This window comes from Bidens hawaiensis, unplaced genomic scaffold (assembly GCF_021521415.1).
Source record: "Bidens hawaiensis isolate Kalapana, Puna unplaced genomic scaffold, B.hawaiensis_p1.1 tig00057097_1, whole genome shotgun sequence".
NCBI lineage: Eukaryota > Viridiplantae > Streptophyta > Magnoliopsida > Asterales > Asteraceae > Bidens > Bidens hawaiensis.
This window is the reverse complement of record NW_027500311.1, coordinates 70894-82431: the sequence shown is the minus strand read 5'-3', so window position 1 is coordinate 82431 and position 11538 is coordinate 70894.

Below are 11538 nucleotides of genomic sequence, written 5' to 3'. Positions count from 1 at the left end.
TACACATGCATGTGTATGTGAATATAACAATGAATGGTTTTTGAGCGCATCAATTTATCAATTACAACTATAATATGTTTTTATTAATTTGTTACAATTTAATTAACAATTTACGTCAAAATTTGTTTCAAACTATTTATTTGCACACTGTTGTAAATAATCAATATAGTTTTTATACATACTAAGTCTTTTCAATTTTTCTTGGTAACTAAATAACTCAAAAGTAAACAATATTATTCAAATGTAAACAATTGTATTCAAATATTAATGTTAATGGTTGTGATATTAAATAAAATAATAACTCATGAAGTCTTTAGTCAATCACATTGATTATTATGTATAAAAAATTATGGCACAAGCATTGTATGGAATTAGAGAAATAAACATATTTCTGTTTTAAAAAGTTCAAACAACCTTAAATATTCAAATACTTAATATATTTAATTTTTGGATTCGTTAGTCAACTGGGTATTGCCTATATAAAAATAACGCACAAAATATGTATCCAATTATACTAATAGATTTATTTCCATTGTTAATAAATACAACTACATTCCATTAAAATGTCACAATTTAGTAAAGTTCATATAAAAAATAAATTTAGATAAACTAATTTAGTTAGTTTCATAATTTGACTATTAAGAGGTTAATATTATTTAAGAAACATACTTTTTATTCATTCATCCATTCATCATAATCTACTTATACAATTAAAAAAATTGAGTTTAAGTCCACATGGCATCTTCCTATTGGTCATTTTTCAATTCATTCCACTTACATCAACAACTTCTATATTTTTCTTCACAATAAAATATTTTAAAGAGAAATCTGCATGTTGTCTCCCTGGTATATATCCTCGTTCGACAGGTTAACCACTGAAAAAGATTTTGCGAATTATGGACCACTGTGAAATTTGGGCGGGTCAATCTGACTCTTTGCCGTCAGTTGACAGTGAGTTAACTAACCAAAAAACGTTGAAATTACCCTTTTACCCCTGAGTTTATAATTAATCCTAAAACTAAATTTCGGGGGAGGGTGGGGTTCGAACCACATTTTTAAACAGCCATTTTTTTCTAAACGGTTTTTAAACGACGAAACTGGCCGTTTTTCGGTGAATTTTTCGTCCGAATACGACGAAGCGGCCCGTTTTTTAGTAAACTTTTCATCCGAATACGACGAAACGGCCCGTTTTTTAGTAACCACCCGAACACAATGAACACAAACATTTTTTATATATCTAACACGAACACAAAATACATATATTAAAACACCCGAATTATAAACTGTGACACCCGGTAAATTCCCAATCCCTTAAACCAAGTAATCAACCTAAATATTAGGTAATTATGTTATATGCGCCTTGCGCGAGCGCGCCATGTTAGTCAGCGCGTGCATTTGTTATGTGCGCCCTGCGCGAGCGCGCCATGTTAGTCAGCGCGTGCATTTGTTATGTGCGCCCTGCGCGAGCGCGCCATGATAGTCAGCGCGTGCATTTGTTATGTGCGCCCTGCGCGAGCGCGCCATGTTAAGAACCAGCGTGAGCATATGTTATATGCGCCATGCGCGAATGTTTTGGCTTTATGTTTTCATGTACCTTAACGTTATGATGTCTAATGGGTTGACCGTCACGCATGATGCTAAGGCGGGTGCACCCTAAATCGTTTATGCGCGTGCGGAAGGGAACTAACCTCCCCGCATGGCGGGAACATTGAGAGCTAGTTTGTCTGAAGCTCCAAGATGGAATTGACTTCAACATAACTGATCACTATGTTGAAATACCAAGACCACCTGGAGAATCTACAAATGAAACTCAATGTCCCTGACTGCGAGAAGGTCACGCACCTACCCGCAGCAAAGAAATGTCCTTCACGCAGAAAGCTATGCGCACAAAGTAATACGCACAGAACACTTAGTCTATTCTCCAGGCGTAAGGAAATTACTCCCGCCCAAAAGGAAACAGTAGCGTGTTTCAGAGATTTTCCACTTTTTACTGTACACTAACAAAAGTACCTGAAAAAGCACTGTAACACGAAAAGTCAACTATCAGCCACCCTATTCTCACCAACCCCAGACCTGCATGCCCTGACCAAATCAAATCAAAATCTTTTATCCACTACTCCACTTTTAAATAAATAATAATAATTTCCATACTTTATCATCATTACCCCTAGATATGAAAAGATTACAATCCCCTAAAGCAAGGGATTGTGTTCCCTCGAGTTTGCCTATAAATATGTAACCTAAGTTATCACCCAAAACACACTTCAAAGAACTACAAACTTGCACTAATCCTCTCCCAAGCATCCGTTGTTTTCAGCTCCGATCCTGTTACTAGGTAAGCCGAGAATATAACCTTGAGATCTACTTTCCAACCCTTATATTCTCCTATTTCTTGATCTTAATATATATACTTCTTGTTATTTAATCGTATTCTAGACCTTCAATTCCGAGGCCAACACCAAGAAAACCCGAATCTCGATTTAATCCCTTAACAAGAACCACAGGTGAGTCTCACAGCCCCTATTCTCACTGTTTTCACTGTTTTTAAACTGTTTTCGGGGCGAGGGACACGTACTTAAATAATGTTTTATCATGGTATACTTACAAGCTATGCAAGCGATTATGTGTTTAAATTATATTTCATGATGAGCAATGCGAACGGTTATCTAAGGTTTTCGATGTGTGTGCGCTAGAACTCGAGTAAGTGATCACTTTACCATTGGAACTCTAAGGGTAGGGACTGCTGGTTTGATCCACTCACTCGTAGGGGTCGCGCCTCTTTGCATGGACGAGTGCCTAGTATGGTCATGGGGCAGTACTATGGGTTTGAGCCCGCTCGTAGGGGTCGCGCCTCTTTGCATGGACGAGCGCCTTGTTTTCCGGCACAACGTCCGCGCGTAACCCGCGGGACGGAATTATTGATTTGCTCGTAGTGGCAGCGCCACTTTGCATGGACGAGCACATTTTCCTGAAACGTTCGCGCGTAACCCGCGGGACGGTAATACTTATTTTAGCTCGTAGTGGCAGCGCCACTTTGCATAGACGAGCACAGTTCCCAGAAATGTTCGCGCGTAACCCGCGGAACGATTTTATCAGAATATGTTGATAGAACTATGTTTTACCGAGCATGTGTTTTAATGATGCTATCAGAATTATGTTTCAGAATGATTTGTATCAAGATTATGATGCAATGCGATTTATCAAGTTACTAAAACTTGTGAACTCACTCAGTTTATACTGATTCAAATGTTTTTACGTGTCTTTCAGGAGATAACTAGATAGCACATGGAGTCACACTTAGAGCACCTCACGCTGAACATCTAAAACTAGCTTTTTGGAAGATTTTAGTTCTATCCCTTCGATGCGCGTGGTTGTTCCCACCGCGCAAGGGGATATGGCGTGGAAATCTTCAACAGTTTTTGTACTTGGATGTTTTTATGTAATTTTTAAACAATGTAATGTATTTGTATTAAACATTTCATGCGCAATGAAAATCTTTGAATGTTTGCAATGGCCCGTGCTTAATTATCAATCCCCCACTCGCGCGCGCCCGGCTGATTCCGCCGCTCAGGGCTGGGTGTGACAGATTGGTATCAGAGCACTGGTTATAGCGAACTAGGAAAAGAAGTTTTAACCTAGACTATAACCGTTGGGGGAAATCGCATGAAATATTTTTCAAAGAAAATATTTTCAAAAGAAACTATACACACACTTAGGAGCACGGGTCACACAGTGTAGTAAATAATGATAACATTATGTGCTCAAAGTACATGCGCTAAGTTTGATATAATTTCACTCTTTTAAAGCGAGAATGCCTCCAACTAAAGCCAAAGGAATTACCATGACACCCGAGGAACTCGCGGAAATAATCGCGCAAGCAATCGCAACACATGAGGCCAGCAAGGCCGAATCAAGTCAGGGTCGTCAGAATGAGACCCCAGAACCCGAATCAGGAGCCTTGGACAAAGGATGCTCCTACAAGACATTCATGGCCTGTAAGCCTTGGCCATTCAAGGGTACCGAAGGGGCCATTGGGCTCTACAACTGGATTGACAAGATGGAGACAGTTCTCTCCATTAGCGGATGTAGTGAGAACCAGAAGGTCCTTTACGCGACCTGCATGTTCCAAGAAGCAGCTTCGTCTTGGTGGAAGCTTCAAACGAAAACATTGGGGCGAGAAGTTGCTCTCCACAAGACCTGGGAGGAACTGAAGGAAATGATGATGAGAAAGTTCTGCTCTCGCGCAGAAATTCAGAACCTACAACAGGAATTCTGGAACCACACCATGGTAGGAACGGATATCGACGCCTACAACAACCGGTTCAACGAGCTTTGCCAATTGGTACCAGACATGGCAAACACGGAGGAAAAAAAGATCGAGAGGTATATTTTTGGGTTACCTCCTGTTGTTAGGGTTCCGCTCAACGCCGCAGCGCCTCCAACTTTTGATGAGGCGGTAGCACGGGCCATCACCCTTGCAAGGGATACGGTCCGTGCGGGTATGTTAACTACGCGCGGAATCGAACAGCGAACCTCTGATCCCAAGAGGAAGTGGAACTCTCACCACCGAGGGTCCGACTCCAAGCAGCCACCGTTCAAGAAGCAGGAGAGCTTAAGGGCTTACGCGATCCAAGCCGCGGAGCCATCAAGGAGAGGATACAGCGGGCCTCGCCCATGGTGCAACAAATGCAAGTATCACCACGAGGGTGAATGCGCAAGAATCGAATGCGCCAAATGTGGCAGACCAGGGCACAAGACGATGAATTGCCGTGTCAGAGAAGCGGGAGCAAGCGACAACTGCTACGCATGCGGGAAGCCAGGGCATTTTAGTCGGGATTGCTCGCAAAAGGGAAACCAAGCTCGCGGGAGAGCTTTTGTGATCGGCGCAGGCGAAGCTAAAGAAGAGCCGAATGTGGTAACCGGTACGTTTTTGCTTAACGGACATTTTGCATCTGTCTTATTTGATACTGGCGCTGACCTAAGTTTTATATCCGCTGAGTTTAAAGACTCCCTAGGCCTAGCAACCAGTAGGCTAGACACACCTTATACTATAGAACTAGCCAATGGCAGGCAGTTATGCGCGAACGAAAGAACTGATCAATGTGTAATAGTTATGGGAGGTCACGGGTTCAATATTAATTTGTTGCCAATAGACTTGGGAAGTTTTGACATTGTGGTAGGTATGGATTGGTTAGTCGAGAACCACGCGGAAGTTATTTGCCATGAGAAGCAGGTTCGGATCCCACTGTTGAACGGAGAAACCTTGGTAATTCAAGGGGAAAGAAGGGGAGTTGCGACGAAACTGATTTCGTGCCTAAAGGCGCGTAAGTGCCTAAGGAAAGGGTGCTACGCCTTCCTGGCGCATGTCGTAGAGAAGAAAGGAGATGAGAGAAGAATTGAAGACTTACCAGTAGTGCGCGAATTTCCAGAAGTTTTTCCTGAAGATTTGCCCGGATTACCGCCGCCGCGACAAGTCAAGTTTCGTATTGATTTGGTCCCAGGAGCTGCGCCAGTAGCTCGAGCGCCTTATCGATTAGCTCCATCTGAGATGCAAGAGCTATCCAATCAGTTACAGGAACTATTGGATAAGGGTTTCATACGCCCAAGCTTTTCACCTTGGGGAGCTCCAGTACTGTTTGTTAAGAAGAAGGATGGTTCGTTCAGAATGTGTATTGACTACAGGGAACTGAACAAGCTGACAGTCAAAAATCGGTACCCCTTACCGAGGATTGACGACTTATTTGACCAGTTGCAGGGATCCAGTTATTATTCGAAGATAGATCTACGGTCAGGATACCACCAACTTAGGGTCCATGAGGAAGATGTGCCGAAAACAGCCTTCCGAACTAGATACGGCCATTATGAGTTCTTAGTGATGCCTTTCGGGCTAACTAATGCGCCGGCTGTATTCATGGATCTGATGAACCGGGTATGCAAACCATACTTGGACAAGTTTGTGATTGTGTTTATAGATGATATTCTGATTTACTCACGGACCAAGGCCGAGCATGAGCAACACCTGAGATTGATTTTGGAATTGTTGAGGAAAGAAAAGTTGTATGCGAAGTTTTCCAAGTGCGAGTTTTGGCTTAGAGAAGTTCACTTTCTCGGTCACGTTGTAAACGAGAAAGGAATACACGTTGATCCTTCCAAAGTCAAGGCCATCGAAAACTGGGAAGCGCCAAAAACCCCAACTGAGGTGAGGCAATTCCTAGGACTAGCTGGCTACTATCGACGCTTCATTGAGAACTTCTCCAAGATAGCTCTACCTCTGACTGCGCTAACTCAGAAAGACAAGAAGTTTGTTTGGGGCGAAAATCAGGAAGCAGCGTTTCAAATGTTGAAACAGAAGTTATGTAGTGCGCCAATTTTGTCTCTGCCCGAGGGGACGGACGACATCGTCGTTTACTGCGACGCTTCACATCAAGGACTCGGATGTGTCCTTATGCAGCGAGACAAAGTCATAGCATATGCCTCGCGCCAACTCAAGACCAATGAAAAGAACTACACAACGCATGATCTGGAACTTGGAGCGGTTGTCTTCGCGCTAAAGATTTGGCGCCATTACCTCTATGGTACAAAGTGTATAATCTTTACGGATCACAAGAGCCTTCAGCATATATTTGATCAAAAGGATTTAAACATGAGGCAACGAAGATGGGTGGAGTTGTTGAATGATTATGATTGTGAAATTAAGTACCACCCTGGAAAGGCGAATGTGGTAGCAGACGCGCTAAGTAGGAAGGAGCGAATAAAAACACTACGAGTCAAGGCCCTAAGGCTAACCATTCACACAGATCTCTTTACCAGCATCCGAGACGCTCAGCAAGAAGCCTTGAAACCAGAGTTTGTTAAAAACGAATGCCTTGGGGGTATGATTAAGAGTTTGGAACTTAAAGAGAACGGCAATCTATATTTCGCTAACCGCATATGGGTCCCTCTCAAGGGAGGATTGCGTGAGTGAGTATTAAACGAGGCTCACAAGACGCGGTATTCCGTACATCCTGGCGCAGACAAGATGTACCAAGATGTTAAAGCGCTGTATTGGTGGCCCAATCTTAAAGGCGCCATCGCGACGTATGTCAGTAAATGCCTGACGTGTTCGAAGGTAAAGGCTGAATACCAGAAACCATCAGGGTTGCTTCAACAGCCAGAAATTCCCATGTGGAAGTGGGAACAAATCTCTATGGACTTCATCACCAAACTGCCAAGGACACCTGGGGGTTATGACACGATCTGGGTTATTGTAGATCGGCTAACTAAGTCAGCGCACTTCCTGCCGATCAAGGAAACCGATAAGATGGAAAAGTTAGCCCGATTGTATATTCGAGAAGTAGTTTCAAAACATGGAGTCCCAGTGTCCATCATTTCTGATAGAGATAGTCGGTTCACCTCAAGATTTTGGAGATCGTTACAAGGAGCTCTAGGTACTCGCCTTGATATGAGTACAGCTTATCATCCTCAAACGGATGGGCAAAGCGAGCGAACAATCCAGACATTGGAAGATATGCTGCGCGCGTGCGCAATCGATTTCGGTGGTAGCTGGGATACTCATCTCCCATTGGTTGAATTTTCTTACAACAACAGTTATCACACAAGCATCAAGGCTGCGCCGTTCGAAGCTTTGTATGGGCGCAAGTGTAGATCCCCACTGTGCTGGGCTGAAGTGGGTGACAAGCAAATGACTGGTCCAGAATTGATCCAGGAAACAACAGACAAGATTTTTCAGATAAGGGATCGCCTTAAGACAGCGCGCGACAGACAGAAGAGCTACGCAGATGTGCGAAGAAAACCACTGGAATTTCGAGTAGGGGATAAAGTACTTTTGAAAGTCTCTCCATGGAAAGGAGTCCCCCGTTTCGGCAAGCGAGGAAAGTTGAATCCGCGCTACATTGGACCATTTGAGATCCTGGAAAGGATCGGTCCGGTTGCTTATAAACTCCGTTTACCCGCCGAACTCAGTGGAGTTCATGACACGTTTCATGTGTCCAACCTCAAAAAGTGTTTATCTGACGAGACGTTGATTTTGCCGTTGGAAGAGATTCACATCGACAAACTGCACTTCGTAGAAGAGCCTATAGCCGTAACCGATTGGAAAGAACAAAAGTTGCGCAGAAGTCGAATCAAGTTAGTAAAGGTTCAATGGAACTCAAAGCGTGGGCCTGAATTCACTTGGGAAAGAGAAGATCAAATGCGCCAGAAATACCCACACCTCTTTCAAAACGTGGCTCCTGCCAGCGACGTCTCCTAAATTTCGGGACGAAATTCGCTTAACAGGGGGAGAATGTGACACCCGGTAAATTCCCAATCCCTTAAACCAAGTAATCAACCTAAATATTAGGTAATTATGTTATATGCGCCTTGCGCGAGCGCGCCATGTTAGTCAGCGCGTGCATTTGTTATGTGCGCCCTGCGCGAGCGCGCCATGTTAGTCAGCGCGTGCATTTGTTATGTGCGCCCTGCGCGAGCGCGCCATGATAGTCAGCGCGTGCATTTGTTATGTGCGCCCTGCGCGAGCGCACCATGTTAAGAACCAGCGTGAGCATATGTTATATGCGCCATGCGCGAATGTTTTGGCTTTATGTTTTCATGTACCTTAACGTTATGATGTCTAATGGGTTGACCGTCACGCATGATGCTAAGGCGGGTGCACCCTAAATCGTTTATGCGCGTGCGGAAGGGAACTAACCTCCCCGCATGGCGGGAACATTGAGAGCTAGTTTGTCTGAAGCTCCAAGATGGAATTGACTTCAACATAACTGATCACTATGTTGAAATACCAAGACCACCTGGAGAATCTACAAATGAAACTCAATGTCCCTGACTGCGAGAAGGTCACGCACCTACCCGCAGCAAAGAAATGTCCTTCACGCAGAAAGCTATGCGCACAAAGTAATACGCACAGAACACTTAGTCTATTCTCCAGGCGTAAGGAAATTACTCCCGCCCAAAAGGAAACAGTAGCGTGTTTCAGAGATTTTCCACTTTTTACTGTACACTAACAAAAGTACCTGAAAAAGCACTGTAACACGAAAAGTCAACTATCAGCCACCCTATTCTCACCAACCCCAGACCTGCATGCCCTGACCAAATCAAATCAAAATCTTTTATCCACTACTCCACTTTTAAATAAATAATAATAATTTCCATACTTTATCATCATTACCCCTAGATATGAAAAGATTACAATCCCCTAAAGCAAGGGATTGTGTTCCCTCGAGTTTGCCTATAAATATGTAACCTAAGTTATCACCCAAAACACACTTCAAAGAACTACAAACTTGCACTAATCCTCTCCCAAGCATCCGTTGTTTTCAGCTCCGATCCTGTTACTAGGTAAGCCGAGAATATAACCTTGAGATCTACTTTCCAACCCTTATATTCTCCTATTTCTTGATCTTAATATATATACTTCTTGTTATTTAATCGTATTCTAGACCTTCAATTCCGAGGCCAACACCAAGAAAACCCGAATCTCGATTTAATCCCTTAACAAGAACCACAGGTGAGTCTCACAGCCCCTATTCTCACTGTTTTCACTGTTTTTAAACTGTTTTCGGGGCGAGGGACACGTACTTAAATAATGTTTTATCATGGTATACTTACAAGCTATGCAAGCGATTATGTGTTTAAATTATATTTCATGATGAGCAATGCGAACGGTTATCTAAGGTTTTCGATGTGTGTGCGCTAGAACTCGAGTAAGTGATCACTTTACCATTGGAACTCTAAGGGTAGGGACTGCTGGTTTGATCCACCCACTCGTAGGGGTCGCGCCTCTTTGCATGGACGAGTGCCTAGTATGGTCATGGGGCAGTACTATGGGTTTGAGCCCGCTCGTAGGGGTCGCGCCTCTTTGCATGGACGAGCGCCTTGTTTTCCGGCACAACGTCGGCGCGTAACCCGCGGGACGGAATTATTGATTTGCTCGTAGTGGCAGCGCCACTTTGCATGGACGAGCACATTTTCCTGAAACGTTCGCGCGTAACCCGCGGGACGGTAATACTTATTTTAGCTCGTAGTGGCAGCGCCACTTTGCATAGACGAGCACAGTTCCCAGAAATGTTCGCGCGTAACCCGCGGAACGATTTTATCAGAATATGTTGATAGAACTATGTTTTACCGAGCATGTGTTTTAATGATGCTATCAGAATTATGTTTCAGAATGATTTGTATCAAGATTATGATGCAATGCGATTTATCAAGTTACTAAAACTTGTGAACTCACTCAGTTTATACTGATTCAAATGTTTTTACGTGTCTTTCAGGAGATAACTAGATAGCACATGGAGTCACACTTAGAGCACCTCACGCTGAACATCTAAAACTAGCTTTTTGGAAGATTTTAGTTCTATCCCTTCGATGCGCGTGGTTGTTCCCACCGCGCAAGGGGATATGGCGTAGAAATCTTCAACAGTTTTTGTACTTGGATGTTTTTATGTAATTTTTAAACAATGTAATGTATTTGTATTAAACATTTCATGCGCAATGAAAATCTTTGAATGTTTGCAATGGCCCGTGCTTAATTATCAATCCCCCACTCGCGCGCGCCCGGCTGATTCCGCCGCTCAGGGCCGGGTGTGACATAAACTTCGAGATTTCACATACATAACATACTTATAATTATAATTAATAATTCACCCGAATTATAAACTTCGGGATTTTATAAGGATAGCATCCGGAGACGCGGCCCAAAATTCCACGTACGGTGGAAGGTAATTAGGTTATGGCCGGCTAAGTTGACCAAAAGCCAACCCGTAATCTCTCGAATCCGGAACTCGATCCGGAGATTGATATCGATTGGGACTCCTAAAAGAGCCCTATTGAAGTTCACGTCGACTATTAGAAACATGTTGACGGAGCCGGAGACGGGGAGCGGGAGCCGGAGACACGGGAGCCGGAGACGGTGGGAGCCGGAGACGGGGACCGGAGACACGATGGAGGGGATACGGGGTTCGGGTCTCGGATGAAGATGGAGGATGAAGTGTTGTGTTGAGGATTGAAGATGGCGACGATGGTGGTTGGTATATATATATATATGAAAAAGGAGTGTTGAGGAAGAAGGAGAAATTGATATGGGTAAGGAAGAAAGGAAAAGAAGAGGAAGTAGGAGATATCTTACGGGGGAAGCAGGGAAGAAAAAAATACCCGGTGGTCAGACTGCCATTTTTAGCGTCAACCTGGTTTTCCAAGCTTTAAAAAAAAATAATTAACAGAATGACATATTTTTATCGCCAAATTTTCATTTGTGAAAAGACCAAAACACCCTCCATCTTAACAATCTTTAACGAAAATATTTAACGGTTGGGTACAGATTGACACACCCAAATTTCACAGTGGTCCATAATTCGCAAAATCTTTTTTAGTGGTTAACCTGTCGAACGAGGATATATACCAAGGAGAGAAAATGCAAATTTCTCTATTTTAAAACAAAATATATTTTTTTAAAAAAATAATTCAATGCATCGTATAGCCCCCGAACCAGTTTACCATTCCTATTTTAAGAATATGGATTCATTGGAAGTATTTAAATTTATC